Source organism: Molossus molossus, unplaced genomic scaffold, assembly GCF_014108415.1.
Source record: "Molossus molossus isolate mMolMol1 unplaced genomic scaffold, mMolMol1.p scaffold_m16_p_10, whole genome shotgun sequence".
Lineage (NCBI taxonomy): Eukaryota > Metazoa > Chordata > Mammalia > Chiroptera > Molossidae > Molossus > Molossus molossus.
In genome coordinates, this window is record NW_023425345.1 from 41,598,488 (window position 1) to 41,618,625 (window position 20,138).

Here is a 20,138-nt window from a genome sequence, read left to right on the forward strand (position 1 = left end):
TGAAGCATTTCCAAGGAAAAAAATGATTTCTTCAGTATGGATAAAATGTTTAAATTTTATTATTTAAATTGCATTGTTGCCCTGGCCGGTTTGGCTCAAGGGTTAGTGCATCAGCCTGCGTTCCCTAGAGATCCGGGTTCAGTTCCTACTAGGGGCGTGTACCTCAGTTGCAGTTTGTCCCCAGCCCTGGTTGGGTTGTACGAGTGGCAGCCACTCGATGTGTCCCTTTCATGTCAATGTTTCTCTCCCGCTTTCTTTCTCTTCCTCTCTCCTTCCCACTCTATCTGAACAAAAAAATGGAAAAATGTCCTCGGGTGAGGATAAAAAAAATGTTAATTGCATTGTTATTTAAATAAATGCATCATAAAATTAGGTAAGCCCTGTTTGCTTATAGCTCTTCTAAAAATATACAAAGAAAACCTACAAGAAATAATCAATATAAAAGTGTATATAATTCAATATTTGATATTAATTTAATTTGAGAGATAATTTTACTGTGAAAGAAATGAATCACTGCTTGTAACTTGAATTGCATACTTGCTACCATGCACTGGACCTCTTCAGTAAGACTCTCCTTATTTACTATAGTTTTGTGAAGTCTGAACAGTCCCATCATCTTTCAATATTTAAACTATTTGGAAACTTTTACTATTAAGATGGGAGACCATATTATCATTTTGGCTTCACATGGTCAAGCCTGATTATAAACAAAAACAAAGGTACTTAGTTCAAATGGCAATGTTCAACTTCAAGAGCATTTAGAACTAGGCTTCCCAGTATAGTGGTCACTAGCTATATGTTAATGTTTAAATTTTAATTTAATTGCTTCTTGGCCTTTTGGCTAAGATAGAGTATAAATTATAATTTGAATTATTATTTTAAATATTTTTCTTTTTTTGTTGATTTTGGAGAGAGAGGAAGGGAGAAAGAGATAGAAACATTGATGAGAGAGAACATCAATTGGCTGCCTCCTGCATGCCCCCTACTGGGGATTTGGCCTACAACCTGGGCATGTGCCCTCACAGGGAATCAAACCGGTGACCTCTCAGTGCATGGGTTGACTCTCAACCACTGAGCCACGCTGATTGGGCTTAATTTAAATTATTTTAAATAAAATAAAATAAAAAATCTCATCTCATCAGTCACACTTGTCCCATTCCAACATTTAATAGCCATATGTATCTAGTGGCTACCATATGTGATAGCATAAAAACAAAAATTTTTATTATCATATAAGGTTCTACTGTACAACAGTCATTTAAAATAAACTTACATTTATCTTTTTAGATTATAGTTACTGTAAACACCCCAAATTTTAAAAAGCTTATAGAGAATTCTGTACCCGTAGAAGACATCCATGCATCCTCAGGGGTTTAAAGACAACTATGGTAGGTAGTAAGAGATGTTATGATAGATGATAGGCCATAAATAAAAGAATTGTTTCTATCTTATTAACTGCTTTCCCCCTAGTCTTAGTGCTTAATAAATACATGTTAAAAGATTGAATTGCTGATTTAAAAAGAAAGCTGTATTTATAAGTTACGTTTTAAAACTAAGAAGTTACGTGATGGAGTGAACATGCGAGGGATTAGAGATTGGGTTTATATCTCTTATTTATCAAACATTACATTAACACGTTTAAAATTAATACTTTTCACATAGCTTATGATTCTACCACTATGTTTATTATAAATAATGCTAACCTTGAAGTTAGAAAACCTTCCCTATTGTGTAACTGAGTTCATTTCTCCAAACTCTACTCTTCTCACTTACGACATGGCACCTTTACATTATTGTTAAAAAGGACTGTGCAATACCTCACTGTGTAAATTATAAAAGAAATCAAATTTTAATTATTGGTATGCTATGAATAATGAATATGAATTATTAGGTTAAGTTTATCTTGATGTATTATTCTTACTGGAAGGGCATTGTTACGATAAAAAACTTCATGGAATCTAGGATAGTATCAAGGGTTCCGAACATGTTTGTTATTAATTCTGATGTCTTTACATATCTCTTGTCCTCACTGAATCAATGTGTTTATGCAAAGTTATAGGCAAACCGAATACTTCCTTAATAAAACCAAGGTATCTGCAGTCTAAAAGAAACCTATCTCTATTTAGTACTTTTGATTTTACACAGTGAGATCATTATGTAATTTGAAAAATGATCCTCATGTTGTTTGTTTTGAAAATTCATGGTTTTTAAACTTTTATTCCTAAGGCTATACTGACAATAGTCTAAACATTTCACCTGTTACCTTGTTGCATAAGCTTCACATGCTGGCATTGAAAAAATCCTCCTGTAACACAAACAACTCTGATAGGCTATTGATGTCTTTGCAGGAAAAATGAAATGAGCTTATCAATGATGAAATAGATGCATGTATCCTACTTTATGGGAAATAAGGTATTCCATTACTTGGTTCTTTGATTTATATAAAAATTACAGATTTTATTGGAAGTCCCATGAACGTGCCTAGTGAAATATAATGGAATATTTATATTTCTCTTGATAATACTCTAATATAATACAGTTTTATTTCTCTGGATTTAAAGGGAACAGCCTAAAACTGTGCTATCAAAATGCAAATGTAACATCATATTGCCAGCAGGGACCTACCTACTCTCTCCAGCAAAAAATATAGAGCACAATAATTTAATTCATCCTGGAAAATTATTCCATTAGCACAGATTTACTTTCAAAAACAGAATAAAGCGTTGACTTGGAAGTTATCTCAGTCCACATCTTTTAAAAGATTCAGCTTTTCTTATTTAAGGTGAAAGCACTTCTAAAAAGTATATAAGAAAAAGCTATATTTCTCTTAACCACATCACTTTCAGCCACATAAGTTTGATGTGAATTATCTCGAAAGATCAGTAAAGTGGACATCACTGTGGACAATAAAACATGGAATATATAAATTCTTTTGAGGACCAATGACTCTTAAAGAGCTCGTGTGTCTCACTTATCTTGGAACCTGAAGTAATGTTGATGTCCTTGCACGAAGTGACATATTAAAGCACATGACTGACCGCCACGAGGATTTAGAAAGAGAGCGAGAGAAAGAGAGAGAATTAAAGAATAAATATATATTTATACTTATTTACTTACTCTGTAGTTTTCTCCTGAAAATAGAATTTGAATGAATTTCTTCAAACCTTTCATGTTTTCCTACACCCTTGCTTGGTCATGTCCACTATCTAAATGGAACACTTTCGCTCTCTCCGCATCCCTTTCCTTTTCTTGCCATCTAACTGAATTATATTGTTCTTCATTATAAGCCTGAGCATCTTTGAAAAGCTTTCCCTCACACTAGAACTAAATGAATCTGGTTTATGGGTGTTTTTTCAGGTGTATCCATTTTCTCTAAAATATGTCAGACAAATGTTTTTATCTACTGCAGTTAATATATCAGTCAACTATTTTATTGAATAACTATATATCAAAGATTCTCAAAGATTCATATGAAACTTTTTTAACCTAATACTAAAAGTATATTTTTTATAGTGATAAAGTGAATAGTTAAAGTTTAAAATCTGTGTTGTATATCTGAATTAATTTATTGTTTTGGAAAGGAAACAGTGTAATGTTTTAGAATTTTGTTTATTAGCAGGTCAATCTAAAACTTAGAAAAACATTTTTAAGAAGACCAAAATACAGTTATATGGGCTCTTCATAATAAAAGACATTAGTCCAGTTTGGCCTGACATGTCATTTTAAATTTGGAACAACTATAGCAACTAGGGCAACCTTCTAAGACATGAATAAAAGACATCATGCTACATTTTACTATTCTTTCAAAATTTCCTGTGTGAAAAAATTGACATATTACCTTCCTGGAATACTGAAAAAGAGAAAATGGTAGTAGTCCCAAGGAGACTGAATTTACATCACTTTAACTCTTGTGAATGTCAATGACTGATCATATGCTCATAATTTTTTTTAAAATGTATCTTTATTGTGGAAAATATTACAAATGTGCCTCCTTTTTCCCCCTTTGCCACCACCCCCCCCCCAGCCTCCTTCACCACCCTGTTATCTGTGTCCATCGATTATGCATATATGCATATTTTTTTTTGGTTTATCTCCTTCCACCAGAAAGAAAGACCTCATACACTTTGAAACGACATGGAGGGACCTGGAGAGTATTATGCTAAGCGAAATAAGCCAGACAGAGAAAGACAAGTTTATGCACAATTTTCAAAGTTGCTAAGAGAGAAAGGCAGTTATTTGGACTAAACTAGAAAGGCATTTTCACTATGTACTTTCATATTTATCTTTAAACATTAATAATATTAGTATCTCCCAAAGCAGAGATTTAATTATGCTTTCCAAACAAGGCAATAAATTTGTGAGCATACTTAAAACTATCATAAATAATTAAAACTAGTTTATTCTTCAAAATAAATAAATGAAGTAAATTTATGTTGCTATGACCTTGATTTAGTCACATGGAATTTTTTAATCACTCATTTTTGATCAAAGAAATATTATAATCTTTAATGAAGTATCCCTGGGTTCTAGTTTATTTTCTTATTTTAATAAGATAGGATACATTTTTTTCATGAAATGTTTTTTAAAAAATAGTATTGCAATTAAAAGATATTTATTAAATATTTATTGGCAGAATGTCAAGCACAAGACTCATTACTCAAACTTCACCGAGCTATTTTCTAGACTGAATTTGTTGCAGATTCTTAAGCAAAGGTATTGCATAGACGTGGGCAAATGACTTAATGATATTTCCTAGGACCCAATCTTTTCCAGTCCCTCACGTAGTCCCTGGAGGCTTGATTTATTTAGACTGGGTACAGTGTACTTTACTAATGATACATAAAAAATTAGGAATCCCTAAATAACTCCTCTTCTTCAGGGAGTCTGGGATGGAGACTATTAAGCATGATTCTTAGTGTGGTGGGTAGTGGAATTGGGAAGACTCCCCGGCAGCTGAGGGCCTCTCTCTTCCTGCCTTGCTTTTTTTAAGGCTGGTGGTCCAGGGGGCTCTTATTCCTTGGAGGCCATGTGGACCATTAAGGTCTACAACCCTGTTACTACAGCTGAATTCATTGTCAGACCAGAAAATGAGCTTGACAAAGTGGTAGTTGAGGGCACTGCCAGATCAGCATCAAAGGTGGAGGAGAGAGTGTTGATGTTAAAGTGGCAGGAGACAAACTGGCCCTCATTATGGCGCAGGATGGATGGCATTCTAAGACCTGCTTCCCTACTTTTTTGATATAATCATATTTGGCAGCTTTCTCCAGACAGCAGATCAGATCCAAGACTGACACATTGGTCGTGGGGACTCAGAAGTCCATACCAGTGAGCTTCTTATTCAGCTCAGGGATGACTTTGCCCACAGCCTTGCCAGCACCAGTAGAAGCAGTGATGATGTTCTAGGCAGCCTCATGTCTATCATGCCACAGCTTCCCAGAAGGTCCATCCACAGTCTTCTAGGTGGCAGTGTTGGCATAGACTGTGGTTATGAGTTCCTCCTAAATACTCAAGTTATCATAGATGACCTTGACGGAGGGGGCCAAGCAGTTGGTGCATGAGGCATTGCTGACAATCTCAAGGGAGTTGTCATACTTCTCATAGTTTACACTAATCAGATACATGGGGGCATCCACAAAAGGGCAGATGACCTTTTAGACTCCACCATTCAAGTGAGCCCCAGCCTCCTCAAAGGTGGTGAAGACACCAGTAGGCTTAACAACATTTTAGCACTAGCTTCACCCCATGGATGATGGAGGGATCTTGTTCCTGGAAGGTGGAGATGGGTTTTCTTTCTATTAATGACAAGCTTCTAGTTCTCAGCCTTGACTGTGCTACTAAACTTGCCATGGATGGAATCATACTGGAACATGTAGACCATGTAGTTAAGGTCAATCAAGAGGTCATTAATGGCAAGCAGCCTTGGTGACCAGGTGCTCAATACAGTCAAGTTTATTTACTCCAGCCTTCACGGTCATGTCTCAGGTGATGGCTTGCACTGTACAAGAAGATATAGCTGCCTGTGGGACAGAGAGGAGCAGAGAGCCCCAGGAACTAACTATTTTTCTCCTTCTCAAACAAATTTAAGTGATATTATATCCTATGACATTTCTCCACTCTCTTTTACTTATTCATTCATCCATTTATTCATTCATTTACTAATTATTGAGAGCTATTGTGTTTGACACTGTGTAAGGCATAGAACCTGTTACCTGCTATCAAGTGTTTACATGATAATTTTTCACTGACCATTTTAAGTGCACTAAATGCAACATGATAAATGCACTATATTAGGTAGCTTCACACAGTAATAACACCAAACAACATTTATTTCTCATTAGTGTTACATGTAGGTGACTATGGGTTGGCTGCTGTGACTATGTGTTTTCCCAATTCAGAGCCCCAGCTTAAGAAACAGGCCTGAAATTCTGGCGGAAGGAAAAGAGCACGAGCTAACTGGGCAGTGGCTTTGAGTGCTTCTGCTTGAATGGAATATAGAGTTGATTCTCATTATCCACAGTGGGTATGTTCTACAAAGTCACCACAAACACTGGAATAGTCACACAATTTCCTTTAGTCACAGCACTTTGGGCAACCAAAATGCCATTTTGAGCTATATAGATTTATTTGCCAAAGTCCTTCTAAACTAAGTCAGACTTATCATCCTTGAAAACCTGCTCTTCCACATAACTCTCTTGGACAACGCTTGGCAGTTATCTTGCACATTCTCCTGATCTGCAGAACCTGCTTCACCTGCATGTTTACTGTTGTGCTGTATCAGCTTTTGAAATATTTCAGCCAGCCAGATACCAGCTGAGAAGGGTTTAACCTGTTTCCCTGGCTCTGGTTAACATGCTCTTTAACAAGTAGTGCCCCATGGGGGAAAGTATTTCTACAGATAAATGAGCCAGGAAAGGGTGTCCCAAATCCCTGTTTCTTATAGGTGACAGCCCTGTCTCTCTCTCAGTAAAAAATATCCAGAGATTAAGTGACCTAGAGAAGCTTCTTTTCTATTGCAGACATGTAGTTGGACAGTTAACAACTTGATGAATTATTGGTGCCCTTAAACTATTAATCCCGTTAGATTCATTGCCATAAGGTAGCAGTTATAGAGGTCTGGCTGGGATGGAGGGGAGAGTATAGGTGTTTATGTTATCTGAGGTTATAAATAGTGGCTAATTTTAGTGGAAAAAATATTGTTGGTATTCATGACATATATGGGCTTTTGAATGGTGCCCTGGTAATCTGTTTATTGCTAATATAACTGTTATAAAAATTTTTTGGTATCTTAATACAAGCCAGAAGTAAGGTGGAAACTATGAGGTTCATTAAAGATTGCTTACACCAGGGATTGGCAAACTGTAACCCATGCGGCAAATCGTACTTGTCACTTGTGTCGTAAGTAGACTTCATCGGGACAGAGCCATGTTCTCTCGTGCAGTGTCTGGAACTGCTTCCAAGCTACAGCGCAGGGAGGGGTTGCTGCTGAGACCACAGTCCACATTGCTCTCTGGATCTTTCCAGAAGATGTCTGTCAACCTTGGCCTTCTACTTGTGGAAGATACGTAAAAACAAAACAAAAAAACCACACACAGTTAATAGTGAAATTATGAACAACAGACTGGAGAACTAGTACCCCTCCAAAGAAGTCCTCACGTTTCCAGAGCCTCTTGCCGAGGTCAGTGGCATTGAACGTACGCCCATCACAAGGCTGTGCTAGCTGTTCTCTGTATCTATAAGTCTGTTTCTATTTTGATTTTTAGTTTATTTTCATCTGTTAGAGGGGAGGGGGTGGGAGCTGGGTGAAAAGGTGAAGGGATAAAGAAAAAACAAACTCATAGACAGGGACAACAGTATAGTGATTACCAGAGGAAAGGGGGGTTGGGAGAGATAAGAGAGGGAAAAGGGGGATAAACAGTGATAGAAGGAGACGACTTGGGGTAGTGAACAGACAATACAATATAATGATGATGTTATTATAGAATTATACACCTGAATCCTATATAATTTTATTAACCAATGTCAACCCAATAAATTCAATAAGTAAAAAATAGACCAAATAAAATAACAAAGCTGTGGTTATTGAGCATTCTACATTAAGGAAAGCATGTGAAAGCTGTTGTATTTCATATCAGATTGAAAAATAATACTATGTTTATGAATAAGTTATATTATATCAAAGTATTTTGGTCAACTATTTAGCATATTAATTATCTTTGATTCAACAATTTGAGTTTGGCTAATTAGCACATGAAAAGACTATCTGGGGACTTGCTGTTATGTTCATGAAGAATTATACATAGAACTGTACAGTTAAAAAGAACGAATTTTATTGTGCATATAGTATATCTCAGTAAAAATTATTTTAAAAGATCCTGTATCACCCTGGTCAGTGTGGCTCAGTTGGCTGAGCGACCTCCCATTGGTCGCTCAGGAGGTCATTGGTTCAATTTTAGGTCAGGGCACATGCCCGGGTTTCAGGCTCAGGTACAGGAGATAGCTGATGGATATTTCTCTCTTCTCCCCTCTCCCAGAAACCAATAAAAAATATTTTAAAAAAGATCCTGTATCTGTATAGACATTTTAAATTGTAGTAATTAACATAAATTTTATGAAGCTTTTTTTTATTGCTAGTATTATTGTTTTTTAACTTAAGTGGATAGTTGGGGTTGGGTTAACTGGACCCAGTGCAGTAGAGGTTCAGAAATAGTAATACAGTGTCTCTCCACTTCAAAAAAAAGGAAGGAAGAGAGGGAGGGAGGGAGAGAGGAGGGAAAGGAGGGAGCGAGGAACAAAGAAAAAAGATCCTGTCTCCAGAGCTGATTTCAAGGTCTGCCAATTGTGCTATAAGAAATCACCACTTGGCTTGGGAATGAGACATGCATGGAAGGGCTGGCCAGATACTCACCAAACAGCAGACAGGAGGAACTCCTTCAGCCTGCAAACAGATTTTATGGCTGCTTCTGCCTTCAAGCTAATAAATGTCTGTTTCCTGAGGCATTAGCTCAGGCCTTACTTATACGGCAGAGAACCGTGTGACGATGAGTTGGCGGAGGTGGAGAACTAGAAGTCTCACCAGCCTGTCCCTACACCTGCAGAGTACTCATATTCATGAGAGAGAAAAACTCTGCCACTTCTGAAAACCCAAATTACTTTAGGCTGGATTTATAAGTAATCTTTCACTCACAGGGCATTGGATTCTCAAAAACAAACAAGCAAAAATGGGCAAAGTTTTTAGATTGAGTATTAAACATTTTATTGAATGATGTTGGCCAAATAGAAGCACTATGCTTAGATAATTTATTGTATCAAATTTCTTAAATTACCAGGTTAAAAATCTACTCACCTTATACATCTTCTGGATATACTACAAATATTTTGTTTTTGTTTTTATGGGTTAAATTTGCATTTATTACAAGGCAATAAAGTTTCTCAAAATGAATATAGTAAAGAACTAGTTCTTTTTAAAAATCTAGATTAGCCCCAGCCAGGTAGCTCAGTTAGAGTGCTGTCCCAATATGTCAAGGTTGCAGGTTTAATCTCAGGTCAGGGCACATAGAAGAAGCAACCAATGAATGTGTAAATAAGTAGAACCACAAATCAACGTCTCTCTCTCACTCACTCAATCAATAAATGTTTTAAAAGAAAACCTAGACCACATTTTTTAGTTAATACATATACGAAGGTTTCTCAAAATAAAAGAAATTTCAACAGTTTATAATTTTTTTCTTAAAAATGGGCACTATATTTACCAATTTTTGGTTTATCACCCTAACTTAACCATCTTCAACTCTTCAAGCTGTTTCTTCTAATATTTACCTTAATAAATTGAAATGACATGCTTATATTACTATTTCTTGATTTTTCAATTATCAAGTTACTCCATACTGTAAAATATAAAGATATCATCACTTTTGTATCATCCACTTATATATATTATTCTTCCTACATCCTCTAAGTAGAGGTCTATCTGAATTGTTTAAATTTAAGAAACTGAGTACAAATCTCTGACTAATGCACTGGAAAAGAGAAATGACAAAGTACCAATGTCAGAAACAAAAAGGGTAACTGAAACCATTTTAATGGTAAATATTTCCATTCTCTCCCAAATATTCTATACAATATGAATTAAAATAGCAACTGACCATTGTTTAGAAATTAATAAAACATAAATAAATATGCAATATCCAAGAATATCCAAGATACTCTCAAATGGGAAGAACGTAATGGAGAGACATGCTCTACCAGTTATCAAGATTATTTTAAAGATATGGTGTAACAGTGTGATAGCTTAACAGACAAACACAGCAATGGAAGAGAATAGAAGGTTTAGAAACAGACATATGCAAATATGGACCCTTGATTTTTTCATCTGACATAAATAGCACTGCAGAGCAATGGCAATAACATGGTCTTTTAAAAATGATGCTCATTTTTATGGAGAGCAATTAACTAGATTTATATCACACACGATGCATTACAATCCAGTGTAGGTAGATTATAGATCTAAATTTGAAGGAAAACAACTGAGAGTCTATAAAATACTGTAGAAGAATATCTTTCTGACCTCAGTATGAGGGAACTTCATAAACAGAATTTACTATAAAGAAAAAGACTGATAAACTTGAATACACAAATTTAATAGTGTTCACATTTTTTAGAAACTCACAGAGGGAGGGAAAAGACATTTTCAAACATCCAAACAACAAAGGGCTCATATCAGGAATATAATAAGAACTTCTATAAATTGAAAAGAAAAAGAAAACTTTTTGGGGAAAATGGAAATTGACTTAAAAAAGCTTCATAAATGAGAATACTCAACTCATCAATAAATACATGAAAACATGCTCACCTTCACTAATCATCAGGGATGTGCAAATTAAAGTTACAATAAGATACCATTACATATGCACCAGAATGGGTAAAATAAAAAACTGATAACACCAAGTGTTGACAAAAATATGAAATAAGAATATATTCATATGTTGCTTGAAGAAGTGTAAATTGAGGGAGAGTGGGAGAAAACTGTAATACTGTTAACAATTTTTCAAAAAGTGTAAATTGGTACAGCCACTTTAGAAAACCTCTTTTCAATATTTAAACTAGAAAATGCACAGATTTATGAGAAAGCAATTATTACCCTAGGTATCTTCTGTGTAGAAATATGTGCTTAGGCTATATAATCAAGATACACACACACACACACACACACACACACACACACATACACACGCAGGTGCACCACGGATTTCAATTTCTAGTCAAGGTCTGTTTCTACTTTGTGCTTAATGATGGACCATCTACGCCAAAGGGCTTCTCCAGTGCACCTGTTCCACCCTCTACTTTCTGCAGTCCTTATAAGCCTGCACCTCAGACGCTTTCTCCGCGCTTTTGCCCTACCCCAGTAGTAGACAGCTTGGCACTCAGTTCCAGGCTCACGGTGGGAGCTGAGACAGGAGAGTCAGTGCTCCTGCCCCATATGTCAGGGACTTAGAAGTGGGCTTTCACATCGTTCCTGCTCCTCCCCGCTTGGTAGTCAAACTTTGCCTTATGTACGTGGAGGACAGATTTCTGCTTCTCCCTTAGTGCAGCAGACCTCTGCTTTGAGTTGGTGCAGGACGCTGGGCCCAAAAGCCTTCTTATCCCTCCATCAGGGACAGAAGGTTTTGACTTTTATCCCTCCCCCAGAATCAATCGACTTTTGCCTGGGTCCCGCGCTGAAAACATCTCCTCTTTCCCAGATGACTAAGGCCGTCCTGTTACTCGATTGGAAGGTACAGGAGAGTGTGCACATTTTTTTTGTTTGTCCCCTGGTGGCAGCTCATCACCCCCTGCATCTGGCACCTCTTTCAGGCTCTCTCCAGTCTCCCACTTGTCCCCAACATTTCTTGCATGATGACATGACTATTATAAGACATCTTCAATATGAAAAATAATAGCAATGAATTATTAGTATTGAAAGTAATCAACTTTTAAAACAACAAACACAGCCATCCCGAGTGGCAGCCTTGTCAAGCAGATATTTGAGTGCTGATCAATAAGCAGGGCTAAAACGTTTCTGCCATCAATTTAGGAAAGGTAACAAATTGGTCCTGACTCTGCTGAGGTTGTCAGCACCCCCTAGTGGAAATAAGTTCCTGAAAAACCACTTCCTTAATAACCTAGCTGGATCGCAAATATTTTTGTGCAGATGTAGTATCAACCATCTAAACTTGGCTATTACAGAAAATAAAATCTTAAGACAGTAATAAATAATGTACTGTTTCATTTTATTGTATTAAATAATCTCAAATCATTTAATATAATGTGTAGCCTCATTCAGAAAATCAATGCAAAACAAAACAACAAAGAAAATTCAGGTTATCTCTGTTCTCACTAAATTAACATCATAGAAATAATTAAGGAATAATATTTTGTATGTATGCCAAACTTTCAACGAGCGCAGACCAAATGATCAGCCCGAGGGTGCCCCCATGTCTCTTCCTGGCTTTGCCTATAAACCCAAAAGGGAAATTAGCAAACTGAAACCTTCTTCAATACTTCACATTAACTCGAATGAGCGCCTCTTTAGTAAAAACAATTGTAGCATAAATCTCAGTCCAATATTTTTAATTTTTAAATTAGTAAAATCATATTACTGTTTATTAAAAATCTAATATTATAAATTGTCATTATCTTCCTTTCTAATTTTTTACTTGGATTGAGTTACTGGTCCTGCAATTTTATCAGCATAATAGCCCAACTCATTTAATAATCAATTTATGATTTTCTTAGATTTTATATAGTGTTAAGGCAAAGGTCTTAGCGAAGTTTCTTTCCCCCGGAATTTTTCTCATTTAACTGGCAGCAATACCTGTAGGTCTATTGTTCCAGCTACTCATTATTTTTTTCTTTGAAAAAGTACAGTTCCATTCACACAGAGATTTTTAAAAAGATAACTTAGATGTATCTGAATATGAATACATGTGATAGAAAAAATATGAATATTGTAAGTATTTAAACTACTCCTCTCCACATGCTGAGGAGGAAGAAATCTCTGTGTTGCTTGGTGATGAACTTCGTGTTTTTCAGTTAGGTAAAGCCTGGAGGTGAAGAATTAAAAAAGCCAAATACCTCTCCATCAGAAAAAATAAAAATAAAAAATACAAAGAAAAGATAATAGAGAAGGGACAAAGCAGCACGGGTGGCCAGAAAAGTAAGGGCAATGTAGAAAGGACTCGGGTGTTCACCTGGAATATAAGATCATCATAAAGTGGTTATTAAATAAATGTTGAAATACAGATTGCTTGGCTTCACCCCTAGAATTTATGTTTCAGTAAATCTAAGGCACAATTAGTAAGCTGTATTTCTAACAGTTTTCCAGATCGTGCTAATGCTGCTGGTCCAGAGGCCATACTTTAAGAACCATTATTTTCAAGGATATTTTGGATGTTTTGCTTTGGGTTTTCTGTTGTAACTTTCCAGATGATCAACCATCTCTGTTGGTCTCAAACTAAGAGATTTCCTGGAACTTGCATGGATATAACAGAAAAGTTTCCAGCAAACCAGAAAGACAGGTCATACGACAGCATATATTCCAAGATACTTGCAGTAAAGAGCTAAAACACTTGCTCATACTTTTGTACCCAAAGTGTGTGTGTTTTCTTTTTAGTTAACTGACTAATTCGTTGATTAATTTAAAACTCTATTTGGGTTTCTCTTTTCATTGATGTGTTGAGATTGACCTCAAGGCTAGAGCTGCATTTTGGAGGTTATCATCTATGGGTATGGCCCAAGGTGCAGTATCCTGCTATAGCCAGAACTAATTGTCACCTAGAACTGAGTAAAACACCACGATGTCAATCAAGTGATCAATGCTTTGGTTTAGCAGCAAGTGAAAAGGGTCCATAAGAAGAAGGGTGGCACATAGACTTTAAAGGAATAAAATACTTACACAAATTACTCAGCTATTACAGTGCAACCTTTGGGGAAACTCATTATTGGTAGTGAGTGTTTCACACAAAACTTTATACACACATTGTCATTCGAGTTTATCAAATTAGGAATGTCAGACTTGATCAAGATGGGCTGTTTGACAGCAGCAATAAATGCAAAAGGAAGATGGCAGTGCAGCAGGTGGAAGTTACACTCACCTCCTCCCAGGTCCAAATTGGTATTACAACTAAATTATAGAGTAATCAACCTGAATAATCAACTGAAGACTAGCTGAACAGTAGTCTTATTACCAAGGATTTACAGAAGAAGCCACACCGAGACTGGTAGGGAGTACAGAGAAGTGAAAAGCACTAGCCTTGTGGTGGTTGAGAATCTGAAGAGATTATCTCAGCTGCAAAGCTCCTGTCTGGGAGCAGGAGTCTCAGCCTCATTGTGGGCTCCCCAGTCCTGAGCACCAGAACCAGAAAGAGGGGCCCACAAATCAATGGGGATTCTGTCCACCAGGCGGAGATGAGAGTGTGCCAGAAACCCACACACCCTCTGAAAGGGCCAGGGCACAAAATCTCATTTGTGGTGACTTACCCTGGATTCCAACACAGGAAGGGCAGATCTGAGCAGACTGGAGTCATGTGACAACAAACAGGGTTGTCTGGCTCTGGGGAGAAAGCTGAAGGAACAGCTGGCAGGGTCCGTGTTTAGTCCCTCTCCTACACTGCCCGTAGATGCCATCTTTCCTTGATCACGCACTCCCCTCCACGCTGCATCAGCCTGCACCATCCTCCTGTTATCTTGTCACCCTGCCCTGCTGAGTTCGCGCCTTATAGAGGAATCAGCTGCCTAGGCCCAATATAGACTTTTTTGGAGGGCTCTAGAATGAGAACTCAGGGGGTGTCAGAGACTGAATTGTGGGCTCTGGAGCAAGGGCCATTTTCCAACCAAGTGCATGACCTCCATGGGATATTCACTAGCCCCCACCATCCTTACTCCTGGTGGTGTGCCCTGCTAAGCTTGTGCCCTGCAGAACTGTCAGCTGGCTGTGGCAAACCTGAGCCCCTGGTGCAGACTCTCTTGGAAGGCTCTCAGGAAGTCTAGGCAGACTTGGGGAGAGACTGAGTTATGTGGCTCTAGCGTGGCCAGTGTGGCTCAGTGGATTGAGCATCATCCCATGGACCAAAGGTCCCGGTTTGATTCCCAGTCAGGGCACATGCCCAGGTTGTGGACTCAATCCACAGTAGATGGCATGCAGGAGGCAACCGATCAATGTTTCTCTCTCACATCTATGTTTCTCTCTCTCTCTCTCCCCCTCCCTTCCTTGCACACTATCTAAAAAAATAATCAGTGAAAAAATACCCTCTGTTGAGGATTAACAACAACCAAAAAACAAACAAACAAAAAGAAGGAACATAGTTGTAAGAATAAAATGTCAATAAGTATGTACCTATCAATAATCACCTTAAATGTAAATGGATTAAATGATCGAATGGAATGACAATGTAACTGAATGGAAAAGAAAACAAGACCCATATACATGCTGTATCTAGAAGAAACTCCACCCAAGAATGAAAGACAGACCCAGACTAAAAGTAAAGGGTTGGAAAAAATATTTCATGCAAATGGAAACAAATAAACAGACAAAATAAACTTTAAAACAAAGTCTATAATAAGAGACAAAGAAGGACATTACATAATGATAAAAGGATCAATTAAATAAGAGGATATAACCCTTAAAAACATTTATGCACCCAACATAGGAGCACCTAAATATATAAAGCAAATCTTGATGGACATAAAGGGAGAGATTTACAGTAATACTGTCAGAGTAGGATATTTTAACACTCCATTGACATCAATGGATAGATCTTCCAGAAAGAAAATCAACAAGGAAACCGGAGCCTTAAATGACAAAGTAGGCCGAATGAATTTAATTGATATTTTCAGGGCATTTTACCCCCAAAACAACAGAATATACATTCTTTTCCAGGATAGACCACATGTTAGGACACAAAAGCTGTGTCAATAAATTTAAGAATATTGAAATGATATCTAGCATCTTCTCTAATCACAATGGTATGAAACTATAAATCAATTGTGATAAAAAAAAAAAAACCTGAAAAGCACATAAACACATGGAGACTAAATAACATGTTACTAAACAATAAACGGGTTTACAATGAGATCAAGGTAGAAATAAAAATATACCTTAAGACAAATGAAAATGAGAACACAACAACCCAAAATCTATGGAACACAGTGAAAGCAGTCCTAAGTCAGAAATTCATAGCATTATAGGCCTTCCCCAAGAAACAACAAAAATCACAACTAAACAATCTCACCTTACACCTAAAGAAACTAGCAAAGAACAACAAATTCTAAAGTGAGTAGAAAGAAGGAAACAAAACAGATCAGAGCGATAATAAACAAAATAAAGTCTGAAATACCAGTGCTAAAGATCAATGAAACCAAGAGCTGATCCTTTGAAAAGAGAAACAAGACTTATAAACCCTTAACCAGACTCATCAAGAAAAAAGAGAGATAGGACCCAAAATAAGTAAAAAATGAGCTAGGAGAAGTAACAACTGACACCACAGAAATACAAAGGATTTTAAGAAATATTACTGACAACTATATGCCAAAAAACTAAAAGAAATGGATGAATTTCTAGAAACATATAATCTTCCAAAACTGAATCAAGAAAAAAGAAAATCTGAACAGACTGATTAGAACTAACAAAATTGAAGCAGTAATAAAAACAAAACAAAACAAAACTCCCAACAAACAAAAATCCAGGACTGGATGGCTTCACAGGTAAATTTTACCAAACATTCAAAGAAGAACTAACATCTATACTCTCAAACTATTCCAAAAAATTCAAGAGAAAAGGTAACTTTCAAAGTGTGATCCTAATTCCAAAATCAAATAAAGACATTACAAAGAAAGAAAATTATAGGTCAATATCCCTGATGAATATATATGTAAAAATCCTCAACAATATGTTAACAAGTTGAATTCAACAATACATTAATAAGATCATTCACCATGATCAAGTAGAATTTATTTCTGGGATGCAAAGTTGGGACAATATCTGCAAATCAATTAATGTGATACATCACATAAACAAAATGAAAGACAAAAATTATATGATCATATCAACAAATACAGAACTACCATTTGAGAAAATCCAGCACCCATTTATGATAAAAATTCTTAGCAAAGTGGGAATAGAGGAGACATATCTGAACATAATAAAGGCCATATATGACAAATCCACAGCCAACATCATACTTAATGGGCAAAAACTAAAAACATGCCCCTTAAGATCAGGAATAAGACAGGGATATCCACTTTCACTACTCTTATTCAACACAGTACTAGAAGTCCTAGCCATAGCAATAAGACAAGAAAAAGAAATAAAAGGCATCTAAATTGGAAAGGAAGATATAAAGCTCTCATTATGTGCAAATGACTGTATATAGAGAACCCTAAAATTTCACAGAAAAACTACTGGACACAATAAATTCAGTGAAGTAGCAGGATACAACATAAATATTCAGAAATTGGTTGCATTTTTTATACCAATAATTACCTATCAGAAAGGGAAACTAACCACAATGAGATATCACCTCAAATCTATCAGAATGGCTACCCTGAATAAATCAACAAACAAGTGTTGGCAAGGATGTAGAGAAAAGGGAACCTTCATGCACTATTGGTGAGAATGCAGATTGGTGCAGCCACTGTGGAAAGTAGTAATAAGCTACCTCAAAAAATTAAAAATGGAATTGCCTTATGACCTAGTGATTCTACTTCTGAGTATATATCCAAGGAAACCCAAACCATTAACTCTAAAGAATACATGCACCTTTATGTTCATTGTAGGGCCAAGATATGGAAGGGGCCCAAGTGCCCATAAATAATCAAGTGGATAAAAAAGTGGTGGTTCAGTATAAATTAAAGATTATTTTAAATCATAAGGTTATCAGATTATTTTATTACTCTTGATCTGATATTAAAATTTTTACCCATAGCTCTGTCACTAATTTCCTATGTGATTTCAGGCAAAACACTTTAACTTCAGCTTCTTCTGAGAAATGATGTCAAGTGGATTGATAATAAAGATCTCTAATAAACCACATAACTTATAGGCATGTGTGCATGAACAATGGACATGGACAACAAAGCTGGGGATAGGGCGGGGAGGGGGGACTCAATGGGGGAAAAAGGAGAAACATCTGTAACAAAAATAAATAAATTAAAAAAAAAAAAAAAGATCTCTGACAGTCCTAAAACCACATATTTCCTTGAAACTTCCTAATGACCTTAAATGAGTTGTGATATATAGAGGACAGATGTTTAAGGTAAGCTCTTGGTGGCAATTACTATGGAGAGAAATGGGTAGCAGAAATATCTGGCCATGTTCTACTACCTTAAAAAATATGCCCAGTATTTCTAGGGAAGGTCAGTAAGCTGCATGGTATTGATGGTGGGGTGGAGGTGGGCAGGGGGTGATGTTCAGGACATGCTAGCCCAAAATATTGCACCTTGGCATATTGAATATTTCAAACTGATGGAATTTGAGAACTGGAGTATGCAGGCTTTTCTGATCTTCCCCTATAGTAGGTCATAAAATCTTTATATGGGAGGTACCCTTCCTACACCTAGAAGGAAAGAAGCATCCTTATTTCTAAAGTCAGTGGGATACAGAGGAATATCAATAAATAGGCCTTGTTAAGTTTCCTCCAGTTTACAACACTTATACCCTTTCTCCTGTCATATTCCATATTCTTCCACAATTTCCAATCTTCATCAAACCTAGCATAGAAATGCTCAGGTTTAACTGTTTCTTTGGTTCTTTACTCCTTATGAAGACCTCTTTGTCATATAAAACTTACATTAAGTAAATATGAATACCTTTCTTTTGTTGATCTGTCTTTGTTACAGAGGTCCCAGTTGAAAATTTAGAAGGGTAGAGGACAAAGATACCCACCTCTCCAATAAGTATATCACAACTGAGCAAGTCATGGGATCTAGGGGCAATTACTCATAGTTCCTATCAACCTCTTGAAGACTGTATCCTCTGTACATAATCTCAAATAGATCAGTACTCAGTAATAAAAAGGGAACTAATAGGGAAAACAAAGCTAAGAATCACATCAAGGAAGGATCCTAACATGATTTGATCCCAATGGTTTTAATAAATTCCCATCCCACCCCTTATTCACCTCTTACTTTCCTACTAATGAGGAAATAGCAGAGACTGAATAGAGAGGCAGTCAGTTTAATTTGACAGACTTGGCTAAATTGGGAGAGTCTGCATTTGCTTTGACCCAGGGAAAGAGCTGAGGTTTGCAACTCTAAAGAAACCCCGAGTCCTTTGTGCTATATTCTCAACAAACCCAACCTAACAGGTTACCCAAGAGATTATTTTTCTACAAAACGTTGCCAAGCATGCTCAAGGCAAAATTCCAACACATAATTTATCTTCAGCATTTTTCAAATATTTCCTGTCACCCCCTGCTCCCAAGCCCCAATACAAGAAATATGTGAAGTCTGTGTAGCCTGTAAGTCTGTAAATTTAAGTGCATAATATGTGAAAGCCATTTTGGGGACTACAAATATAAGTCATACATAGTGCCACCCATTAGGATGCTTAGGCTTATTATTTAATAGGAAAAAATAATACTTCAATGGAGAGATTAACAAGAACAACCACACTCACGCACACACACAAAAAACCCTTCCTTACCTAAAACATCCTAAATTCTAAAATAATTGCTTTCCCCAACTCCCGTAGAGTACTGTGATCTGGTTGTCAGAGTGTACTATGAACCCGCTTTAACAATCCCTTTTGAGAGCATCTGCACTTTGAAAGATTTCTCTTTTAATGTAAACAGTCCTCTAATTAGTGAAGTTCATTCAGCAGTGAATGGTCTCTCCGGACATTCAGATTAGCTTTCACAACCAACGCTCCCCTCCCACCCTCCAGAGTTGATGAAATCAAATGCCTTCGAATTCCAGGTTTTAATAATTCAGATAATTTAAGAGAATACAGAAGCATCTGAGGGACAGGTGGGGGGAATGTGCAAATTTTTAGAGTTTGGGGATTGCAGACGTGGGGAAACGACGCCACCTCCTGGTGAGAGATGGGAACGAGCAGGGGGAAAAGCCGACTGGCTTGCAGGATAAGCAGCTTCTTGCCTTTCAAAAGC

At 36.8% G+C, this 20,138-nt stretch overlaps 1 pseudogene; it reads right to left on the reverse strand.

The window, feature by feature from the left end:
- Positions 1-5,010: 5,010 nt before the first annotated feature.
- Positions 5,011-5,911, reverse strand: LOC118623947 (annotated as a pseudogene).
- Between the last annotated feature and the right edge of the window lie 14,227 nt (positions 5,912-20,138).